Here is a 23,572-nt window from a genome sequence, read left to right on the forward strand (position 1 = left end):
CAGACTACCAGACCCAGCCCAGAGACTCCTTGGCTTGGTGTACCTCTGTGGCTGCTGCTGCCTGCACGTTCAGAGGCATCCAGGATTTCCTTTAAAAATAGCTCTGTGCTTTTTATGAGGAGGATTTTCCGAGCGCAGTCTGGAGGCAGAGCAGCACGTTACAGTGTCGGGTTTGCCAGCAGCGTTACTGAATAACTGGAGGTGTGAACTCCCTCAGCCCTCGTTTGTTGGATGTTAACGACACTGAGAGTCATCCTGGGGAAGGGAGGAGTGGGTGGCAAGCAGAGCCTGGGAGATGGGAAAGAGAGCCTGGCCAAGAACATGCTGTTGCCAAAAGACCAAAGTGCTGGTCCTCTGCCTTCTGTCTGTGGTCATCTGCTGCCGATCTCACGGGCTCGTGTTAGCTGGAGCCTTCTGGGGGTTGATTTATGTCCCTAACCTTGGAAAAGAACATAAAAAAAAAAACAAAACCACAGGGCTTTGTGCCAGGTTGGTGAGTAACTTGGCTTGTGGAGAGGAGCAGTGAGTGGGGAGCAGGAAACAGAAAGAGGAGCTGGATGGGGATGAGGAGGAAGGCAGCACACGGTACCATCAGACCACTGCAGCCACTCAGGGGCTCACCTCTCTTGTGGTGTAAGGGGATGGGGACTGTGGCACTAAAACCAGAGCACTGGAGTTCAGCAATGGTGTGGATGTGAAGGGAGAAGTTTCCTTCAGCAGCTCTCCCTGCAGTGTGGTCAGCAGCTTGTGGGGACGTGGTTGAACTGCAGTAGGGCAGCTCGTGGGGTTGCTGTGACCTGGGTGGGGATGTTGCTGCAGCATCAGCTCCATTCAGGGCTCGGCCCTGTTCCCCTCATGCTTTAAGGCATGGTGTGATTCCAGCTCAGCACCAAATCTGGAGCTGTCGTCCCTCTGTGCTTACTCTGGGGTCTGACTGGGCTTTCTCGCACGCCTTGACAGCCGTGGCTCTTTGGCTTGTGTGGCATCAGCTCTTCAGCACCGCTGGCTGAGGTCAGCTCTGGTGGAGCTGGGCACTGTGAGTCACAGTGTCTAGCCTGGTTACAAGTAGTTGAAGAATAAACCATTCCCAGGGCTGCCAGAGCCAGGGACAGGAGCAGGAGCTGGGGTTTGAGCCCTGGAGCAGAGCCACGTCTCCCCTGCCGTGCCCTGCCTCCACTGGGCTGGGACCAGGCCCCACACCAGCTCCCATCGTGGCTCTGAGCCCTGGAACAAAAACACCCCTGAGCGGTGCTCTCACCCTTCCAGCTGCTGCCAGGCCTCCCCTGCATTTTTATCTCAACAACTGTGTGTAATGCCTGAAGGCTTGGAGAGCTTCTGCCTTGCAGCTGGCGCCATGCATTGGCCATGGGAGCCCTTGCTTTCCAAGAAGCAGGTAGACCTTCCTCTTAGGATGAAGCCAAATGGAGAATTCTGTTTTAGGATGTGCTATATAGAAATATTTGTCCCATCTTACTGCTTCCCCTGCAGTGTGTGCAGGGCTCTTGTGCCAGGTCTGAGCTCCAGGGCAGTCCTAGAAGGCTCCTGAGAAGACACATGGAAACCCTCAGGCTCTCTCCCTTTGCCCTTTCCAAGGCTTCTGCCTTCTCCAGGAGCCCTGCAGCCCTGCTGCACCCTTTGGATGTTGGCTTTGAGTGATTGTTTGCTCACAGGTGTGGTTCTTGAGCAGCTCCCTCAGTGCCCAGCCAGTCTGGCTCACACAGAGCTGTGGGGTCCAGCAGGAGCTCCTGTTGGGCAGGCTGACCCCACAGGCAGGAGGATCCCAGCACCCCTGTCCTGGAGTGCCAGCAGTAATCCACAGCAATGGCATGAGGGGCACTGATGTCCTTTGGTCTGACCTGTCCTGTCCCAAGGGGCTGGAACAAGGGATGTGCTGGGCAGCTCCCCCTCTTATGCTCCATTTCTTCCAAAATTATCAGAGGTTTCCCAAGGTGCAGCTCACCAGAGGGTACAAAGGGTTGGTGACAGGAATTGGTCAGCACACCACCTCAGGAAAAAGGGTAAAATCCCAGAATCAGGCAAATGTGCAGCTTCCCTGTGATGCTGTTGTTCTTTATGTGAAACTTCTTGATCAGCAGAGTGGCAATGGAGGGCAGCACCTAATTCCACCAGGGACCACAGTCATTTCTGAGCAAACTGCTCTGTTTGCTGTGGTACCGTGGGGATGGCTGTGACTGAACCAGCTGGGTTTTCCGTTGCAGTGAGAATTGATGACAATTTAAAACATTTCTTAGCCTGGCAGAGTTTGGGTTTGCCTTTCCTTCTCCTTGTCCCATGGGACAGGGACTGCTGGCCCTGAGCACTGGATGTGAAGGTAAAGGACCTTTTGCTTCCTTGAATTCTGAAATAAAGCACACTCAACTTTCATATCTTAGGGGTTTTTTCTCATAAAATGTTGCTGGCCAGAGCTACATGTGGCTGCTCCATTGCTATTGTGTCTGATGGTTTATTGAGACAATTTGGGCCATTTAAATTTACATGAGGAGTTTACCCTGTAACTGGGATTCTCTGGAGCTCAACTGAAAATTAAGTAAGTTGATATTAGTGGCTTGAAGTGCTAATGTGTAAAAATGGCCTTTTTGAAAGTTAAATAATTTTCTTAAAAGTTAAATAATAAAAAAAGTTAAATAAACAATATGAATATTTAAGAAAACACATTTGGTACCTCTCTACCCCATTTCCCAAGTTACTTTAAGCTTCTGCCCGAAATGCCACTGCCATGTGCTTCCCTGCCTCTGCCCCAGTCCTGGCACAAATCTTGGCACCACATCTGGTGGTGCTGGAATTAAGGAGTAGTGAAGTGCAACCAGGTGGGTTTCCATTCCTTCCTCACTGCTCCCAGAGTAGTTTTGGGACAGGATGGCCAAGCCTGCAAGCTGGGGTAGGGATGGGTTCATGGCACAATTGTGGTTTCTGTTTATTTTGCCCTTTTAAACAATTCCTTTCCTTCCCTTTCTTCTCCTGCTGGTAACTTGCACTGAGCTGATGTTTTCCCTGCATGTAAAGGGCAGCTGAGATCAGGTTCGACCCCTTTCTAACACAGAGCATGGGTCTATTGGATCTTTTTTATAATTCTACTCTGATTTGTTTACTTGATTTTAGTGGTTTCTGCCCCTTCTCCCCCTCAGTGTTGTATATCTCCCCCTGCAGAGCTGTGAGAAGCTCCTTGGGAGGGGTTGCACCCCCCAGTCCCCCCTCAGAGCGTGGTCAGCACAGGGGATCCTCACCCATTTCAGCTTTGCTTTCTCTTGTTCAGTCCCAGCTGCTCTTGGCAGGTTTTTACTGCTCAGTTTATCCAAGTCCCTCTGAAACTCTGCTGTGTTGCAGAGATCTGTGATGATGTTTTCATGGTTGATGTGTTTGGGTGTGAGGGAGCAGAGGAGGGATGAGCCAGGGGAGCCCCAAAGAGCCCAGACCATCACTTCCCAGGGAGCTTTGGAGCCTGCTTCAGTTCTGCCAAGGAGAGGTTTGGCTCCTAGCCCCTGAAGATGGCCAAGTGTGTGTGGGAAGGAAGTGTTTCACACCTTTTAATGCAGTAATTAAAATGCCTTTGGGGGCTGAGATGTCCATCCACAGTGTCAGGGCACGGAGCAGCTCAGTGCCCACTGGGTGCCCCACGTCACTGCCAGCTGGGAGAACACCAACTCTGTGCTTGTCCAGGGTGCTGCTGGAGGTCCTGCTGCTCCTGCAGCCGTGTCTGGGTCTGGGAAGGTCAGCTGAGGAGTTGGAGCCCATCCCATCACTGAGCTCTTGGTGGTTCTGGGCTGGCCATGACCACGTCAGGCAGCACGTGTGGCTGCACATGCTGGCAGGTACTTCAGCAAGTGTTTTTTGGGGGACATTACAGGTCCCCCTGAGTGACAAGAGTCTGAGAAACCCCCTGCCTGTATTTGCTCCTGCCCAACCCTGCATACACAGCAAGCTGGAGCTGGCTTTCCCAGCTGGCCACTCTGCTTTGAGGTGAGGATCCTATATGATCCCATCAGGCCTGGGGGGACCTGGTGAGATTTTCTCTGGCCAAAAGGACCATCAGCTTGTTGAACACAGGGTGGGGCCTGGAGTTCTTATTTGGATTTTTTAATAAGTGTTTCTCTCTGGACAAGCAGGAGGTGGTGTTGGTGTCCTGCTGCCTGAGCACCCATTCCATGGGCTCCCTGCTTGGCTGTTTCCACCTTTGGCACCACTTGAGGGATTTTGGGGCCGTGTCTCCCATAGGGTGGGGAATGCAAGCTGCCTTTGGCTGCTGCCTTTGCTGCTGGAGCCATGGAGAGTGTGGATGAACATGTCTTTGGAAGCAGCACTGCTGGTGGAGGAACTTCCTTCATTTGATTTGTGCCCCAAGGTCAGCGTTGGTGTTTGATTGCTCTGTCAGCAGTTGCACTTGGTTTCCCTGGAGCAGTGTGTGTGCTGCTGTGCTCAGGGCACTGTGACAGGCCCCTGTGCTGGGTGTGCCTTTGGAAGGCCCTCCTGGAGGGGGACACTGTGTGTGTGTCATGTAGGGCTGAGCTGGCAGGGTCGGTGTTGGTGCTGTAGGAGCAGGAGCTGCTGGAGTCTCCTGTGTGAAAGGGGGGGAGTATCCAGAGAGAGAGCTCCCCCCAGGCCCTCAAACTGCTTCCCCCAGAAACCCGTGGGCCTCCTCCCTGCTGGGGGAGGCAGTGAGGCAGCCCCATACTTACCTGGCAGGGGAGACACCATGATCAGGCAGGTGGCTTTCCCAGGGCCAGACTCATCCCTTGCACTCCGGGTGTGCTGACCCCTGCGATTTCCCCAAACGTGGGAAACTCGACTGCATCATTTGTGGTACTGGGGCACTGTGTTCGTGCTCTCCCCTCCTTTTTTTATGCTCTTCCCAGGGAGGTGGTAGAATCACCATCTCTGGATGTGTTTAAAAAAAGACTGGACATGGCACTTGGTGCTATAGTCTAGTTAAGGTGTTAAGGCACAGGTTGGACTCGATGATCTTAGAGGTCTCTTCCAACCTCATGATTCTGTGATCCCTGTGGTGCACCAGCACGGTCCCACTGCAGCCAGGGCTGCTGGCAGCCTCCAGCCCTGCTGGCCCAGGCTGCCTGTGACCTGCCTGCCCATTAAGCATTAACAGCCTTGCCCCCAGCTGCGTGGGTGATGGGTGAGGCTGTTCCCGTGTTCCTGGAGCCTGTGCCTGCTCCTGCACTGCTGTGCTCCTGCTGCTGCTTATGGGCTCCTGTTGGTCAGAGCTGGGGTGCAGCTCGTGATTTTTGTAGCTAATCCACCTCTGGCTGTGCTCTTCTGCTCCCCACAGGGGAGAAAGGGGCTCTTCTGATCTCAGAGAGCCCCAGCAAAGGGGATGATGCTCTCCTGTAGGCCAGCACTGGATGTCTTACTCCATCCAGGAGCACAGCTCACTGTGTGAGCCACACAGAACCCTTATTTGAGACCCTGGAGTCTCAGCTCTGGGCCTGCAGAGGCTGTGGGGATGATGGTGGTACTTTCCTGGTGGGAACCAGGCCCTCATCCTCAATTAGTGAATGCGCTTTGTGTGCGTCCTTTAGCCATGAACATGATTTTCCCATCTCCTCCTTGTGCTCAGGGCTGATAAGTGAGAAGCTGGAAAAAGAAGTTGGTTTGGTTGATGAGGTGGGCATCAGTCAAAGGCTGGACTTGATCTTGGAGATCTTTTCCAACCTAAACGCTTCTGTGATCCTGCACAGGGTGCAGGATGTGGTGGCTTTCCATGGGAACTGGTCTGGACAGCAGCTGAGCAGGGCCCAGTGGGGCAGGGGATGCAGGCAGGGGATGAAATGCAGGCAGGGAATGGGCAGGGGATGCAGGTAGGGGATATAATTCAGGCAGGGGATGTGATGCAGGCAGGGAATGCAGGCAGGACAGAAGGCATCCAGCTCTGAGCAGCTGCTGTTTATTTGGGAAAGGAAATCCTCCAGCTCAGGTCGTGCTCTTTGGGAGCGTGTCCTGTGTGGCTGGAGCAAACTGATGGAGAGGTTGGGCTTTTGTGGACTGTGCCGTGAGTGGTTTGAAGCTGCACTTGAAGTTTTATTTGACTGGAAAGCATTTAGGAAGTGATTTTGAATCCATTTGGTTGATTCACTGCTATTCCTGCAGTAGGATGCAGAGCAGTGATTCTGTAATTAATTTAATTACATGCTTATTCAATCTTTCCTAAACTAGTAAAATTTCAGAATGCTTTTGAATTCAATGAAATGTGATTTTTCAGGGCCAGGAGGAAGGGAAGGAGGGGAAATTTCAAGTTCTGTTTTCTCCCTTGGTTGGTGTTCCAGCACTCCCTCCCCACCACTGTAGCGTTGGCGTTGGGCACTCCCAGCCTTATTTTGGTTATTTACCAAACTCCTGCCTCTGCTTGGTGCTTCCCTGCTGAAACGGAACCTTTGAAAAAAGCTTCACGAATAAAATCATAAAAAGCCTTTTCTTGTTCTTTCCCCCACCTCCTCCATTTTGCTGGTACCTAATGTTCATTTCTCTCTGCTTTTATTGCCTTTGAATTTGGCCAAAACAATCTATTATGTAATTGGGCTAATGAGTTCCAACCCACTCTCCATCTTTCCCTCACAGCACAGCGAGCAGCTAATCTCTTCCCAGTTTACCTTTCTCCCCTTTTCAGTTGTTAATTTAAAAGTGTCATTTCTAAATATGCCACTCCTCCTCGCTAAGGCTCATTTTTATTTATTTTTAAACTCTGTAGAAGGCCTTGAATGAGTAACCGAATATCTCCTGGGCTCTGGAATTTAACAGTCTTTGCCCTTTGTTCAGCTGGGTCAATGCATGAATTCACAAGTTACTAAATTAAAAAGGAGAAAAAAAAGGAAAATGTCTGATTGTGGATTGGATTTAGATTTCTTTTTCCCCTGAAGAAATGAAACACAAAGAGGAACTATTGTTTGCAAATAGTTTAGAAAGTAGCAATTTATTTTAAAATCTTGTACCAAGGCCAATTTTTAAAACAGAACCAAGCATGGATTTTTTTTTTTCCAAAGGGAAAGTGGTCAAATCCAACTTTCTGTGTTTAAGAGGCTCAAAAAGGTAAATCTCCTTACAGCATAAACATGGGTAGAGTGAACAAAGGCTTGATGGGCAGAGGTTATAGCTGGAGCACAAAATTACCTCAATGTCAAGATGGTTTCTTTAATTTTTTGTGTCTGAAGAAGAAGATCCTGTCAGGCTGCTGCATAAGCAGTCAGTGTGAAGTGGCAGAGCCTGAGTGCACACAGGTCCTGTTTGTGACAGCAGGAGCACCCTCCTGCCTGAACAGACCTCCTTGCAAATTTTATCAGTGTGTCTTTATAAAAAATTGTTAAAAAGAGTGAAATTTCCATGAAAAAAAGAATGGAGGGCAGCAGTGCTGGCTGATGGGGATGGGGCTGGTTTAGAGCAGCTCAGGGTTCAGCCCTGCCTTGGGAGCCATTCCCTGGTGCTGAGGAAGGGCTGGGCTGCTGGTCAGGGCAGGAAAGCAGGCACTGGGATTGTCTCCTTGCTGCTCCTCACAAACCTTGGAATGCTTTTCCATGCCCTGGGATGCAGAGCTGCTGAGCAGGACTTCCCTGGGAGGCAGGGAAGGAGCTTGAGCCCTGCCATTGCACAGGGTGGGCTCTGCAGGGCTGGGGATCTCCCCAGTGACTTATTTCTCAATAACAGCACTCCTGAAGCTCATCAAGGGGCTCACAGTGTTCGGGATTTTGGGCAGGGGTCTCTTTCTCTTGACTGTGGCTTTTTCTGGTTCTGCCGTGGCAGAGCTTTGTGCAGGGGCTGTCCCGAGGGCTGGGGAGCCCCAGCAGGGCCTTCCCGGGCCGGGCCCTGCTCTGCAGCTTGGCAATATTTTCCACATTTGTGGGAGACCCCTCCCACCCTCCTCCCCATGACCTTTGAGGCAGTTCTGAAGCATTCCTTGCTCTGCTCCAGCCGCTCCAGGAGATGACTTCCATGCTGCCTCCTCCTCCTCCTCCCTCTCTCAGTGTTTTCAAGCTCTGGGAGGAGGATTTCCAGGGTGTGAGCAGGCTGCTGGTGGCAAGGGAACCTGCTGGCCTTAGTGCCTGGTGATGGTGCGAGCCCACATGAGTCCAGTGTGGCTTGAGGACAGATGGATTTGATATGAGAGATGGTTCCACCACAAATTTTAGCTTCTTTCTGTCTTGTGAAGCAATGGCAGTTAGTGTCTGGCAATATGTGGCAACAAGAGACTTAAAATCTGGGTTCTTTTTAATTCTTCTTTGAAATGCATTTTAGTGTTTTGAAATTGGCAGCTGTTCCAAATTTGGGTGACTTTGGCCATTGTCTCCCTCAGCTTTGCCTTTGATAACTTTTTTGCATTCTAAATGATAAATGTAACTGGAGACCTTAAATGACCTTAATTTCCCCAAATTGGATGCTTCGTGCCCAGTGTGACAGACTCAGAGTTAAAATTAATATAAATTTTGTAAATCAGTAGACTGACCTTTTGGTGAACTGGAAAGAAATGTCAAATTTCTGTTTCCTTCCCCCCCTCCTGTAATCAGCAGTCTGTAATGAATGAATTATTCCTAATTTCAAGATTGTAGCTCAAAAGGGCACTCAAATGGCTGAAATCCCATAAGAAAGACTGACCTTTTGGTTGTCTCTGATGAAAATTCAAGATTTTTCCTGAATTTAGCAGTCTGTAATGGACTGCATGAGATGTTACTGCAGCTTGCAGGCGCAGCTCCTCATTTATTTCCTTAATATATTTATATTAACACTGCATGATCCCCCAGAGCACCTTCAGTGCCTCGTAGGAGCATTCAAGGTGTAGTTAAGATGCTGTGCCAAGACTTCTCTACAGGTACAAAGCAGCTGTGAAATAAATGATTCCCCTCCTGCTCCAGGGGGAATTGATTATTTGTCATCCCCTACATTTCCTTGGCTGCTCTGAGGCCCTGCTGCAGTTTGGTGATGTTGGGATGTGCAGGATGGTCCACAGGACTTGGAGGTGTACAAGGAGCAATAAATCTGTGTTCCCCACAAGATACTGCCAATGACTGTGGGGCTGATTTTGCTCAGGAGCTGCTGGACCGAGGTCTGGGATTGGAAAAGGTGTTTATCTGATGTGGATTAGCACAGGGCCAGCACATGAGGGTTTCAATGCTTCTTGTTATGGGATTTTTTTATAGAATCACAGAATGGTTCTGCCTACAGCTCTGGGGTCCTCAGCACAAGATCTGTTGCTTTTGGACAGGGTCCAGAGGAGGCCATGCAGCTGCTCCAAGGGCTGGAGCCTCTGCTCTGGAGCCAGCCTGGGAGAGCTGGGGGTGCTCACCTGGAGAGGAGAAGCTCCAGGGAGAGCTCAGAGCCCCTGGCAGGGCCTGAAGGGGCTCCAGGAGAGCTGGAGAGGGACTGGGGACAAGGGATGGAGGGAGAGGACACAGGGAATGGCTCCCACTGCCAGAGGGCAGGGCTGGATGGGATATTGGGAATTAGGAATTGTTCCCTGGCAGGGTGGGCAGGCCCTGGCACAGGGTGCCCAGAGCAGCTGGGGCTGCCCCTGGATCCCTGGCAGTGCCCAAGGCCAGGCTGGGCAGGGCTGGGAGCAGCCTGGGACAGTGGGAGGTGTCCCTGCCATGGCAGGGGTAGCACTGGATGGGATTTAAGGTCCCTTCCAGCCCAAACCAGTCTGGGATTCTCTGAACACCCTGGGCCTGCTCAGATCCTCCATTACCCCGGCGCCCCCTGATTTCATTTTATGGCATCTTCTCACTCTCTCTCCATCTTCTGCATTGATTTCTCTTTGTGGGGGTTTCCATCATCCAGGTGATCTGTCACCTTGCCCTGTCCTCACCAGGGGCATCCAAACCCCCCCTCTCCTGTGTGAGCCAGATCCTCCCTTTCTGTCCCTGAGCAAACAGCCCGAGGGGCCTGGGCAGCTCCTGGCAGCAGTTGGACAGGGCTTGGAGCACCTGAGACAGTGGGAGGTGTCCCTGCCATGGCAGGGGTGGCACTGGATGGGCTTGGAGGTCCCTCCCAGCCCAGTCTAGCCTGGGGTTCCGTGGTGAGCAGACAAGAAATCACATGCTTGGCCTCCATAGTTTGTTCCTCTGTCTATGCCCCTAAAGGGGCTTCCCTTTAGGTACAGGAACATATTTTGTAATAGATAGTGAGTGGACAAATTCTGGAGAGAAGTTTCATGAAAGTCCCTGCTGTTGTGAAAGGCCCAGCCCCGCTGGCACCGGGCCCTGCATTTCAGCACCGGTGGCCACCGAACCCCACAGGGCCGGGCAGGGCCGGGCAGCGCTGGGGCCCTGGGCCCTTCCCTGGCACCCCGAGCCCTCCAGGCCCTTCCTGGCACCCCGAGCCCTTCCCTGGCACCCCGAGCCCTCCAGGCCCTTCCTGGCACCCCGAGCCCTTCCCTGGCACCCCGAGCCCTCCAGGCCGTGGGGAGCAGCTGGAATGTGGAGCAGGGACAGTCGTGGTTGGCCATCACTGACTCTTTTAGAGATGCAGATTTATTTGGGGAAAAGCCAACTCTCAAGTGCTCTGGGCTCCTTCTTTACCTTGCTGGCCGAGACAGAGGTTCCTAAAACCAAATGATACAACACATCCATCCTATAAACGTCTCACTTGTGGCTCTTTCACAAATGAAACCAGGGTGAGATCACTTCTTCTTTTCATTGTCTGGTTCTCCTCCACACTGCAGCACAGTAAAATTTTGGAGGCTGCAATGTGAAAGCAATGCTTAAACTTATACCCAGTTTTCCTTTTAATGTTATTAAATCATGAAAATATTTCTAGGAGAAATAGATTTTGAAATAGATTTTGCAAATTGCACTGCCAGCTACTCTAAAATAATAAATGTGCAGTGTTAAATTCTTTGGGACTGTTTCTGAAGTGCCCAAATGCTGGATAGTGGGTTAAACCCTGCTCTCCTGTTGGTCTGTTCAGCTCTTGTCTCACAGAATCAGGCCATGAGATGTACAGCAAACGCTTTACTCAGTGCAGTGCTATCACACTGGGCCTTGAAGAATAATGGTAAATAAATAAATAATAAAAGGCAGAAAGTTTCATGTCAGTAAGTTTGTATTGTTATTTTAAAACTCAAAAAAAAATTTCTTAATTTTTGGCTTTTGGAGCCCACTGTAAGTTGTGGTTCTTAACAGCACACTCCAGGGCTGAGGCTGCTCCATGCCTTGGCTTGTGCTGGTGGCTCCCATCCAGCTGGGAATGGTCTCTGGAAGCTGAACCTTTGGTTCAGAAACATTGCTCAGCACACTTCCCACACGTCCCCAGGATCTGGGAACAGTCGAGGGCGCCACAAAGTTTTGGGTTTGTTTTTCAAAATCCGCGCCCCTCTCACGGTGGGGCACACTGAGGAATCCCCCAGCTGTGCAGGGTGGTGGCAGAGCTGTGTGGCTTGGGGCAGTGCAGAAGGCAGGGGGAAGGTGCCTTCAGCCTGGCTCTGGGCTGAGGGTGACTTTAGCAGGCAGAGAGGGGCTGCACATCATCCCTGCAGCAGCACTGCCTGGGGCTGCTCACCCACAGCCACTCAAGGGGCCTCCTCATGGAGCTGCTGCTGGAGAATCTGTTCATGCTCCTGATGATGCCCGCAGCCAGGGGTCTGGGGGTTGGGTGTGGCAGGATTTATGATTTGTGTGCTCGGAAATGTGTTATGCTGGCTCTGCTCTGAGATCCACTTTGTGGTAGGGTTTAGTGGGAATGGTGGTGTGTCTTGGTTTGAACAGACAGGTGTCTGTTAAGGAAGGCAGGAGCTTCCCCTGAAATGGAAAATGCAAACCCCCTCCCTCTGAATTGTTATAATTTTGAAATTAAGGGGCCCTCAGGCAAAGATGTGGGAATAGGAATAACAGTTCTTTAACAGGAAAATTACAAATACAAATGCAATAGTGCAAAAAAAAACCCACCACTGCCAGAGTCAGAGCAGTCCCTGTCCCCCCTGTGTGTCAGGGGGTGGCACAGCCCCATCCCATGGGGGCTCAGCCCTCCTGCAGTTCCAGCTGTGGTTCTGCTGCAGCAGGGATCCTGCACAAGGGGGGAGTTTTCCTCTGCAGCTCCAGGGCTGCTGCAGATGGGCCTGGGCTCCCTCTGGCAATGCAGGGCAGCAGAAAGCTGCTCCTCTGGCAATGCAGGGGGCAAAGGCTGCTGTGCTGCTCCAGGCTCAGATTGGATCCAGGTAGGAATGCTTGGCTCCTCCCCTGGGCGCAGCATCTCCCCATGGGATGCTGGAATTGGATCAGCCCTGCAGGGACACTCAGTGGCCACGGACAGCAGAGATCTCCTGGAGGGAGCATTGGCTGTGGGAGAGAGAAAGAAAAAACTGCCCCATGGACAGCAGAGAACTGCCCCAGCTCTGACAGATGGGATAGAATACACCCCCAGCTGCACCTTGCAGCCTGAGACCTGGTGTTTGATTGAAGGTTGGACTTGATGATCTTGGAGGTCTTTCCCAACCGTAATGATTCTGTGACTCTCTGTATCTGGTTCTGTGCTCTCTCCAAGTTGCCTTCCAGTAGCTGCTCTGTTTGTTTTTGTGTGTGATGTGAGACACTTCAGCATTTGGCATGGGTTTGGTAGGAATGCTTGGAGTGTCTTCCATCCTGGCTGGTGTGAGAGCCTGGTCTTATCTTTTATGTTTATAGAATAGTAAAAAAGCAGCAACTGGATAAATTAATAAAAGAAATTTCTGCCAACAGCAACCAAGCACAAAGACAACCCCTCTGTCCTGTGAAGCCCCTCAGTGTCTCAGTGAAGTATGGGAGATATTCTGGAGGTGTTGCACTTAGGATGATGATATTGCACTTAGGCTTTTCCTGGTTTTATACAATTTTCTAACCCTTCTATGGGCCCGTGGTCTGAGCCTGCTCTGCTTTCCTCGTGTAGGCACTCTCAGTCAGGAGTGGACCAGCTGCTTTCCATTTTTGCAAGAGCTTGATCCTGCATGAAGCTGAGTGATAAACACAGGATGCAGGAGCCAGAGCGTTTCACACTCAGTGGGTGAGGACTGACGGGTCTGGAGCCAGGCCAGGACTGCTGCCAGACAGCCTGAACCAGGCTTCTACCTGTGCCATGGAACAGTGATGGTGTTCCCTGTTCTGAGAAGGGCTCTTTTCTTCCAAGAACTGCTGGAACAGCCAGGGAGATGTTTTCCATTCCACTGTGCTGGGCTGTGCAGCTCCTCATGCCTTCCCTTGCTCTGCTCACAGCCCCTGGAGAGCATTGCTGGGGTCAGGTGAAGAGCCCAAGCCTCCCTCTTGTCCAGGAGGAGTAACAGGGGCTGATGTTGTGTCCACAGCTGGACCCAGCAGCTTTCATTCTGCACAGGATGTCTCCAGTCACCTCAGTCAGGAGAGAAATGTTGGTTGTGGATTCAGTCATGATTTGGGTTGGAAGAGACCTTAAAGCTCATCTCATTCCATTCCTCTGCCATGGGCAGGGACACCTTTCATTATCCCAGGTGATCTTGCAAGTCCAACCTCGCTGATTGTGTTCTATATTTTAATTTAAATACATAAAAATGCAACATGGAGTAAGTGCTTGACTCTGAAAATCAGTTTGTGGGTAAGATGTTGAAGAATGAAGGTCTTGGGGCATTTTTAGTTGCCCTTCAAATCAGTTTATTCTGTTTGGTATGTTCTACACTTCATTAAAAACCAAGTTAATGCTCATTCAGACTGACCTTAACAAGTGACTCCCAGAGTTGTAGCCCCTCAAAATTGTGTTTAGCCATAGAGAATGGGAACTGTTAGAGCCTTCAGCAGTGTCCATCTAGCTCAAAGCTGTGGAAGATGGTTGGAGAAAAGTAAATCTTGTATCTACCCAGCACAGGGGAGTTGAGACTTCATCTGAGCCCAGTTTTTATGGATCCCCCACACTGCTGGAGCGGGGCAGTAGTTGCACTGGCTTTGCAAGGACGCAGATCAGAGCCTTCAGAGCAAAAGCAGATCTGGCAGTTCAGAGGCCACAGTGTGTGTGGAGGCCAGCACTGGTGCCTGGCACGTGCTGGGCTGCCCAGCCACCTCTGTGAGTGGCACTCGCTGCCAGGGGCCTGGCACTGCTGGCCACAAGGGCTCGGAGCTGCTGCAAGTGGCTGGGCTGGAGCTGGGGAATCCCTCACAGTGAGGGCCTGCACAGCAAAGCCACCTGAGTGGTTGCTGGAGTGGGGTGGGCAGTGTCCCTGTGTCCCCAGAGGCAGCTGTGCCAGGGCTGGCAGTGACCGGTGCCTGTTCTGGGGCTGTTTGCAGAGCAGACCTCGGTGGGGAGCACAGGGGCTGGGCTGGGGGACAGAGCCAGCTCTGGGCTCTGCGTCCTTGGCAGAGAGGCCACAAGAGGCTGCTGGGTCTTGGGTGTTGGTGGATTTTCACCAAATCCCCTTTGGTAGGAGCAGGCAGCTGTGGCAGCTTTCTGATGGAGGGTTTATTGTTGGATTTGTGTTTCTGCTCACAGCAGATCCGTGTCCCAGTGTCCCCTGCCCATGGGAACTGCAGCGTTTTCTGGGACAACACTCAACAGATCCCAGAGAGCAGTCCCTGGTTATTTGTTGCAGTCCCTGGTTATTTGTGTGTCAGTCTGTATAAACACTCCCTGGATAGTGGGAGCTCACTGCCTGCATCCCTCCATCCTGGAATAACCTTCTTAGCTTTGAAAAGCAATCAAATGACCCTGCTTTCCTTTAATCATAAGTGCACTGGCAGTAAGTGGTTTGAAGAGCCCTTAACATTGTTCCTTTCACTGGCCAGGTTGTCTCTATCTGCTTTTTGATGTTTTGACTATCCAGAAGAGTCTGGGGATGACCCTTGGCACTTGGATATCCTCTCCAAAACAAAGGAATGATTTTGTGAATAAAAAACAAGACAGAAATTCAAGACATAAGTGTCTGGTTCTCACAAAATCTTCTTCTGTGGCTCTGGGCAGGTTATATGATCTGTCTTAGATTTTCCAGCTCAAAAAATGAAGAGAAATTACTTACCAGCTCACATGAAAATTGTCGATACTAACTGGTGTTTGAGAGACAGCATGATGTTTTAGACATTTTGGATGGTGTTTCTCATAGCTTTGAGTGCTTACAGTGACTGAGGAGGGTTTGCTTGAGCCTCTGGAGCTGTCTTGCCGTAGAAGCTCTCATCCTTTGCCTTGTCCTTCTCCTCTTTAGAGACAGAAATACATCACTGTGTCAGCTTCAGGATGGCTTTGTCCTGGCAGACCTGAGTGGGATTTTGTGTGCTGGAGATAAGCAGTGGAGCATCAGGCAGTGCCCTTAGCAGAGTGCCAGGGTTTTGGTGTGCCTGGAGATCAATTGCTGTGTCATTATAAAGGGTGCCTATTTGCAGGTCAGAGCTCAGGTACCCTACAATAAACTCTAAACACCTTGAGTATTTTATCCTCAGTCTGTGAGTGAACTCCTGTAGTGCTGCCAGGCTGCCATCTTTCACAGATGGTGAATTCTCTTCCAAACTAGCAATAAATAATACTAACAGTAATAATAAAAAGTTGCTTCTATTTAATGTTTTGAGCACTGACAATAGCCTTTGGAAAAGTCGGGTGTTCCTTGCCGAGGGGGTCGCCATGGCTACTGTCCATGCTGGGTTTAACAGCCCTGCTGGCTAATGCAGCACAAACAGATTTGGCTTTTCCTTCTGCCTGTAATGAATAGCAAACTGCTGTGTATTCATTAAGGGAAGCAACTTGCAGAGGTTAAGTGTTTGATTTCTGGAGCTGCCATCGAGGGCAGTCATCAAAAATAAATTGGGCAGCCAAGGAGGAAAAGGGGTTTATAAGACATAAAGTGGGAAGGAAATAATTGCTGCCTCATTCCTTGTTTCTTTCTTTGGGATTTGCAGCTGTAAGTCAGGATCTCTGGGTCCAAGCTATGCAGATTTTTGTTAGATGTGATCAGATTTGCTGGAGAGTTGAGCTTTGTTTTTGACAGGAACCCATCTGACTAATTCAGCAAAAATAAACAGAGGGTCCTGGTGCAGTCACCCAGGCCAGGCAGGGAGGAAATTGGGGCTGACTTCAGAGGCTGAGCAGCACCAGGGAGTCCTGACCATGCTCTGTCCACCTGTCCAGCCGGGAAGGGCTCCTCATCACCCAGGCCTGTCACAGCCTGTCAGGGCACATGGCACATTGCTGCTGTTGGATGTCAGGAGCCTCTTCCTTTGGCATCCTGGGTGCATTTGTTGCACATAAAATGGAAACAGCACAAAATGAAGATGTCACTGGTGGTGTCAGTCTCCTCATCCTCAGGGAACCCCCCTGGCCTCCTCTGTGGCCCCTCAGGTGCAGCAGCAGTGCCCCTCCTAAGTGGCATAAGTGTCTTCCAGCCCTTTTCCCAGGATAATGTCCTTCTGCTGCTCGTTAGTTTGGGGTTTGGTTATTTCCTACTTGCACAGTTTGGCTGCTTAAAAATGCATCTTGTTTAAATGAATGCAGCACACCCATCGATCCAGATGGCATTGTATTAGTGACCTGTCCTCTTTAATTATGTGCAACTAATTTTTAATTTTATGTTCTCTACAAACATGACTGCGAATGATTTTCTAGCTGCTTGTAAATCAGTGATAGATATTGAATCCTTTCAGGGACTGCTTTCTCTTGGAAGAAATGAGGATTCTCTCATTACAGCTGGTTTTCAAAATTTATCAGATAGCTGTTTTTTAATCCACTTAGTATGTGTTTACATTGATTTCTTTTTTAGGGCTGTTTTTTTTTTAACTTATTTTTTTGATTCAAGATCTTGTGCAATAGTAAGCCGTGCAGAAATCTAAGTCTCTTATGCTAAAGCAGTTATCTTTCTCAACTAAACCCATAAATCTTATCAGGAAGTAACTCAAAGTCTGTTTGACAAGGCTGGTTTTCCTTCTTCTTTTCCATATAAAGACATCCAGGCTGAATTTCTTGCTGCACCATTTTCATCCAGGTTTACTTAGGTGTTCACACCTGCAGAAAAATTCATTTGAAACCTTTCCCCGTGTTTCTCTGTGTGAGGTGAGTGGTTGTATCTGCCGTGAGCATGGGAGCTTCTCTCTTTTGTCTGGCAGTGTCACCCAGTCAGTGTCATTTCCTCATAGCTGCATTTTTTGTTAGGGAGGACAATGTCACGTGGTGCTGGCAGAGAGAGGCTGAGCTGGGAGATGTTGGAAGCTCTGTTAAAATCCAGGACACGGCAGGGGGTTTATCCAAAGGCCAGTCCTTGTTTGTGGGTGTCACAGGGCCCTGGGGAGGGGAGCCTGGCCTAGGAATCCTTCAGGGGCCGGGGAGGGCTGGGGTCCCCCAGGTGCTCCGAGCTGTGCCACAGATGGATCAGCCCCTGCTCCATGCCCATGGAATGGGCTCCTGTGATGGTGTCACTGCGGTGTCACTGCGGTATCACTGTGGTGTCAGTGTGGTGTCAGTGTGGTGTCACTGTGGTATCGTGTCACTGTAATGTCACTGCGGTGTCACTGTTGTGTCAACATCGTGTCACTGTGGTGTCATCACGATGTCACTGTGATGTCACTATGGTGTCACTGCGATGTCACTGTGATGTCACTGCCCTGTCACCGTGGAGTCACCGTGGTGTCACTGCGATGGCACCGCGATGTCACCGCGATGTCACTGCAATGTCACTGCGATGTCGCTGTGATGTCACTGCGATGTCACTGCAATGTCACTGCGATGTCACCATGGTGTCACTGCGATGTCACCGCGATGTCACCGCGATGTCACTGCAATGTCACTGCGATGTCGCTGTGATGTCACTGCGATGTCACTGCGACGTCACTGCGATGTCGCTGCGACGTCACTGCGATGTCACTGTGATGTCGCTGCGATGTCACCGTGGTGTCACCGCAATATCACTGTGATGTCACCGCGATGTCACTGCAATGTCACTGCGATGTCGCTGTGATGTCGCTGCGACGTCACTGTGATGTCACCGCGGCGTCACTGCGATGTCACTGTGATGTCACTGCGAAGTCACCGCGACGTCACCGTGATGTCACCGCGATGTCACCGTGATGTCACTGCGATGTCACCGTGGTGTCACTGCGATGTCACCGTGATGTCACCGTGGTGTCACTGCAATGTCACCGCGGTGTCACCGCGATGTCACTGCGATGTCACTGTGATGTCACCACGGTGTCACTGTGATGTCACCGCGATGTCACTGCGATGTCACCGTGGTGTCACTGCAATGTCACTGCAATGTCACCGTGGTGTCACCGCGATGTCACTGCGATGTCACTGCAATGTCACTGCGATGTTGCTGTGATGTCACTGCGATGTCACCGCGGTGTCACTGCGATGTCGCTGTGATGTCGCCGCGATGTCACCTGCGATGTCACCGCGACGTCACCGTGATGTCACCGCGGTGTCACCGCGATGTCACCGTGATGTCACTGCGATGTCACCGCGGTGTCACCGCGATGTCACTGCGATGTCACCGTGATGTCGCTGCGATGTCACCGTGGTGTCACCGCAATATCACTGTGATGTCACCGCGATGTCACTGCGATGTCACCGTGGTGTCACCGTGATGTCACCGCGGTGTCACCGCGATGTCACCGTGATGTCACTGCGATGTCACCGCGGTGTCACCGCGATGTCACTGCGATGTCACCGTGATGTCGCTGCGATGTCACCGTGGTGTCACCGCGATATCACTGTGATGTCACCGCGATGTCACTGCGATGTCACCGTGGTGTCACTGCAATGTCACCGTGGTGTCACCGCAATGTCACCGCGATGTCACCGCGATGTCACCGTGGTGTCACTGCGATGTCACCGCGGTGTCACTGCAATGTCACTGCAATGTCACTGCAATGTCACCGCGGTGTCACCGTGGTGTCACCGCGATGTCACTGCGATGTCACTGCGATGTCACTGAGATGTCGCTGCGATGTCGCCGCGATGTCACCGCGATGTCGCCGCGAAGTCGCCGCGGTGTCACCGCGATGTCGCCGCCATGTCACCGCGGTGTCACCGCGATGTCACTGCGATGTCGCTGCGACGTCGCCGCGATGTCACCGCGATGTCACCGTGATGTCACCGCGATGTCACTGCAATGTCACTGCAATGTTACCGTGGTGTCACCGCGATGTCACCGTGATGTCACTGCAATGTCACCGTGATGTCACTGCAATGTCACTGCGATGTCACTGTGGTGTCACTGTGGTGTCACCAGGGTGTCACTGCAATGTCACTGCGGTGTCTCAGGATGGGGTGGCCAGGAATGAGCCATGCTGGCAGCACACATCAGTGGGTGCCTGACCGTCATGGATCGTCCCTCCACGGTGGATTTCCCCTCTGGCTCTGGCATTCAGGAGTCAGGTGCCTCTCTTGCAGCCCTTGCAGTGCTTTCCTGGGGAGCTGCTGGGTGATGTCTGACCCAGCAGGGACAGTCCCACATCCCCTGGGTGTCGCTGGTCCCGGGGCATGCTGTGATCACACCAGCAGATGCTACAAAAGGTTGTGTTAGCCCAGAGCTGCCTCTGCCTTGGAGCGTCCTTAAGGGGCCCAGGAGCCTTTTCTAAAGACCACTGAAGTCAAATGGAAAACTTGATAAGCTGAAAAACCTCAAGATGAGATACAGAGGGGAACAAGAGACTCTGGGTGTTTCTGAATGGGTTTGGGGGCCAGGGAGTGCTGGAGGCAGAGACACCCGTGTGTGCCCTGAGCTCGGGGGCAGGAGGAGGAGAGGGTGGGCAGGGGAGACCCCATGGTTGTGGCTGGGAGGAAGATGAGAAGCTGGAGAGTGGAGGGGCCATGTCTCATCAGGCTTCTTATTTAACCTGTTTGGTGTTGCCCTGAGGGTATTTTGGGTGTGTCCTGTCCGTGTTTGCTGCCCCTGGCAAATACTGAGCTGTGGAGGGGCCGGAGGGCTGGGTCTGCTGGGGGCTGCAGAGTGAGGTGTGACAGTTCCCGTGCTGGGATCCAGGTCCTGCAGGGGGATGTGTGTCCTTGTAGGTCCACAGTGAGCAGCTGCCCCTAAGCCAGGCTGTATATGTGCCAGGAGTTAGTCCAGGGCCTGATTCTAGATTTAAGTCAGACCCTAAGGCACCAAAGAGCTTGGCAGTGGGGGGGGTGGCAGGCTGAAGTACAAGCCAGTGTATGTGAGGGTCTGTGAATAAACATTTGTTTTCCATGCATTGGGCTGAAATCTTTTGTTGCCTTTATGGGTAAGATGAAACTTGGTGAATCAGCCCCTTTAAAATCACATACAGTGCTGTAGATCTGGAGCCTGCTGCTAGAGATCAGTGATGGTAAGAGCATCAGAAATTTAAAACATCTTTATTTGGATGCTGAAAGCCTCTGTGGTTAATAGAACTCGGGTAGAAGGTTTTTATTAGAGAGAAACCCCTGTAGTTTAGGGGGAAAGCCAGGCCCCATCTGATCAAATTAAGCAGAAGCATCCTCATGCACGGGATGGGCTGTAATCACTCACTTCAGAATTTCTCTGCCTCCCTCTGCCTTTCAGCTGAGGACAGCATTGCCACAGTCAGGGCATCATCTCTGCTGCTGCCAGGTGTCCCCACTGTCCCTCTGTGCCCAGGGGACAAAGTCTCATGAGTGGATTCTGGTGATGCTTCAGAGGAGGAGATCATTGGCTCGTGGGCTGGAGAGACAGAACCAAAGGGGGGTGTTTGGGGCTGCAGAGGAGCAGCAGTGCTTGGTTTGAGAAGAGGCACTTCAGGCACCCAGAGTGAGCAAACACAAAACCCTCCCTGGCAGAACGTGGGTGTGGCTCTGCAGGAGCAGCAGGTCAGAGCTCAGATCTGTGTCCAGCAGCACTGTCTGTGTGGGAGTTACTGTCAGGCTCCTTGGGACATTGCCAGGAAGATGGGATAGGTGATGAGCAGCTTGGAGAAGGCTTCAAAACCAGGCTTTGAGCGTTTTTTGGATGAATCAGAGGGAGAAATGCAGAAGAATTCAGGAAAAGGAGAGTTGCAACATCAGTGTGGTGTGGTGTGACGCAGGAGAGCGGCGAGGGCCTCTCGTGGGAGCTGCTCAGGAAGGTGCTGATGCTCTTGGATTCCCAGACTCTGGAAGGAGCTCAACACCAACGATGGAGGAGCCCAGGAGGGATCTGAGCTGGCCCATCCCCTCCAGTGCTGCTGGAGATCAGCACAGATGCTGGGACTGGTGCTCTTACCCGAGTCGTGAACAATACTTTGCCCTATTCAATTTTTACTTTACTAAAATGAATATCATGGACTTCTTAATAGTCATAGGAGCATAAAAATCTCAGTGTATCACAATTCATCATCCTTTAAAATTGAATTTCTGTTGAATTATGCCTTGCTGCTGTAGTGCTGGGGAAAAGCTCTTATTATTCATAACTATAAATACAGCGATGTCGAGATTTAACTGGTGCCTGAAGGCTTTATGCTGCACTTTCATACTGACAAAGCAAACACTCTTATGGATTGCTTTGAGTTTATGGGGGCAGCTGAGCCCTTCCCCACTGCTGGGAGCAGAATCCAGCCATGCCCCTCTCCAGTCCCCATCTCTCAGTAGGCAGGAGGACTTGGGGTCACTTTTACTCTTCAGGATGGAGATAAAAGACCACCAAAAAAAGGAAATGAAAGAAAGACATGAATACCCGGTTGGGTGGGTGAGGAAAACCCACTGGTTTGGTCAGGGTGCTGGAGGACACATTTCAGGAGCAGCACCAGCTTGGAGGGAGTGCTTGGGTTTGCAGAGCAGCTTCCATGGAGTGAAGGACAAGGCATGAGAAGTGCGGAATGAGATGAATCCTCCAGAAAGTGCCTGAATGGTCTGGGCCTGCAATTGGAACTAAATTAAAGAGACTATTTGCTTTTTGGAGTAAGGTTCTCACATCCTCTTTGTGACCATCAATGAACACTTGAATGTTCCTCGTTGTCCCAGCTGAACGTTTAAATAGACTTTGGCTGAGGGGGACAGCCCTGGCGGGGTAGGAGTTTGCTCAAGTTTATGTTTTGCTTTTTGAGCCTCTATTTTGGGCCTGAAACATGAAAAAGTCCCATAATTTGGTGCTCAGCTGAGGCTGAACTTGAGGCCTCCACACAGATTTAACACAAAAGAGAAAGGAGTTAATCTTTTACAGGAAATAATTAACATGTGGAAACAATTCTTAAAAACTGGATTGGGTAAATCTGGTCTCTAGGGACAAGGTGGGAAAGATTCTGACTGGATTTGGAAGGAATTTTTTTGTGTGTGGTTATAATTAGAAATTTACACATAGCAAAAGAAGTCTTGCTGTTGGATCTTGGTTATCATGGCCCTTAGGTTGTTTGGAGTTTTGTTTGGTTTATGAACTCTTTTCTTTAAATAGCACTTGAGCCTTGCAGAAGTTTGGCAGTGGCATGTTTAACTTTTGACTTAGTTTGGATGTTCAATATTTTCATTACAAAATAACTCTGATACATTTTTATTTTTAATAACAAAAATTAATAATCTCTTGGGAACTGAAATTCTGTATTTGAGAAATTGCAAAGCCTCCATTTTGGGCTTTGTTCCACTGAAAGCAAGACAACAAAATTGGTGATTTCATGGTAGTTGTATTTTCCACTGCATTTCAAAACTGGTTTCTGTGCAGGCATGCAGAGCGATGATGAAAAGTTCTAAAAATGAAATACCTGAGTGCAGGGCTGGAGCCAGGCTGGGAGAGCTGGGGGTGCTCACCTGGAGAGGAGAAGCTCCAGGGAGAGCTCAGAGCCCCTGCCAGGGCCTGAAGGGGCTCCAGGAGAGCTGGAGAGGGACTGGGGACAAGGGATGGAGGGACAGCACACAGGGAATGGCTCCCACTGCCAGAGGGCAGGGCTGGATGGGAGATTGGGAATTGGGAATTGTTCCCTGGCAGGGTGGGCAGGCCCTGGCACAGGGTGCCCAGAGCAGCTGTGGCTGCCCCTGGATCCCTGGCAGTGCCCAAGGCCAGGCTGGGCAGGGCTGGGAGCAGCCTGGGACAGTGGGAGGTGTCCCTGCCATGGCAGGGGTGGCACTGGATGATGTTTAATGCTCCTTCCAAACCAAAGCAGTCTGTGATTCCATGTTTTTTCTTTAGTAAAAGCCAAGGGGTTCTGACCTTCCAATCTTGGAGGACTCTGGAGCTGTGGGCTGCAAATACCAGTGCAGAGGAAGGATGGGTTGATGAAAGGGCAGGTGCCCAGGAACTCATGGCTGGGGAATGCTCTGCTCCCTGTGGGTGAGCCACAGCACAGGGACAGTCATCAGGGCAGGGGTGGCACAGGGACAGTCACTAGGCCAGGGTGGCACAGGGACAGTCAGGGCAGGGGTGGCACAGGGACAGTCAGGGCAGGGTGGCCCAGGGACAGTCACTAGGCCAGGGTGGCACAGGGACAGTCATCAGGGCAGCAGTCCTGGCTGTGGCAGCTCTCACCTCTTGCCTCCAGCACATCTTTTAAATTCAGGAGCAGGCAATGTTTGTGCTTGGGTTTTTCCATGGGAATGGGCCCTTTATCAGTAAATCAGAGCCTCTCTGGGCTGGTGCAGGCTCCTCAAGGGTGTTCTTTCACCTGATTTTGGCAAGGCAGGTTAATGATTGCCTGGGACTGCTCCTGACTGGGCTCAGTGAATGCCTGAGTGAGCACAGAGCTGAACCTGG

The 23,572-nt window shown here is 51.1% G+C and overlaps 1 protein-coding gene and 1 non-coding gene across 11 annotated transcripts in view; both read left to right on the top strand.

Annotated features, from left to right (window-relative positions):
* Window positions 1-23,572, top strand: part of ZNF618 (zinc finger protein 618) — a 149,229-nt gene that overhangs the window by 20,716 nt on the left and 104,941 nt on the right. The window lies entirely within an intron of this gene.
* Window positions 4,687-4,850, top strand: LOC115911085. The gene has a single exon (XR_004061232.1). It is a non-coding gene; the product is annotated as a U1 spliceosomal RNA (small nuclear RNA).

Source organism: Camarhynchus parvulus, chromosome 17, assembly GCF_901933205.1.
Source record: "Camarhynchus parvulus chromosome 17, STF_HiC, whole genome shotgun sequence".
Classification (NCBI taxonomy): Eukaryota; Metazoa; Chordata; class Aves; order Passeriformes; family Thraupidae; genus Camarhynchus; species Camarhynchus parvulus.